Below are 729 nucleotides of genomic sequence, written 5' to 3'. Positions count from 1 at the left end.
GGCCCTGGCAGCTTTTAGAGCTGGAGCTGGAGAGTTTTTCTCCATTTGCGCTCAAGACTACAAGTTTCTTTCTTGAGAGAATAGGTATTACTGTTGTACCATGGCTCAGTATGTTTTTCTCTAACCTTTTTTCAATTTGATGGGGGCAACAGCTTCTAATGTATTAGAGAAGATAGTGCCCATGTTGCTAGTCATTTTGTCTAGTTCATGTGTATTTATGGGTACACGGAGCAGTTGAGATAAATCAGGCAGGTTATTTGTGAATCTGTCTTTGGTGGCTGGAACAATAGTTCTGCCCGGATGATAACACGGAGCCATATAGTTAATATCAGTAATATGCAGCATGCACGATAAAAGGAAATGGTCAGTAACATCATCACTTTGAGGTACGATATCTATATCAGTAAGATCAATTCCATGCGATATAATTAAATCTAGCGTATGATTAAAACGATGAGTATTGCAATTTAAAATAACAAATTTTTGTTTTAATATATTTAAAAATGCATTTTATTCCTGCAATGGCAAAGCTGACTTTTCAGTGTCACATGATCCTTCAGAAATCATTCTAATATGATTTGCTGCTCAAGAAACATTTATGATTATTATCAATGTTTAAAACAGGTGTTCTGCTTAATATTGTTGTTTAAACCATGATTTTATATATATATATATATATATATATATATATATATATATATATATATATATATATATATATATATAAAA

The 729-nt window shown here is 31.7% G+C and overlaps 1 protein-coding gene across 2 annotated transcripts in view; it reads left to right on the top strand.

The window, feature by feature from the left end:
* LOC107597520 (rho GTPase-activating protein 32-like) overlaps nt 1-729 on the top strand; it is a 16,365-nt gene that overhangs the window by 7,683 nt on the left and 7,953 nt on the right. The window lies entirely within an intron of this gene.

The sequence above is a fragment of the Sinocyclocheilus grahami genome, unplaced genomic scaffold (genome assembly GCF_001515645.1).
Source record: "Sinocyclocheilus grahami isolate Dianchi unplaced genomic scaffold, SAMN03320097.WGS_v1.1 scaffold233.1, whole genome shotgun sequence".
NCBI lineage: Eukaryota > Metazoa > Chordata > Actinopteri > Cypriniformes > Cyprinidae > Sinocyclocheilus > Sinocyclocheilus grahami.
This window is presented reverse-complemented; position numbering and strand designations above follow the sequence as displayed.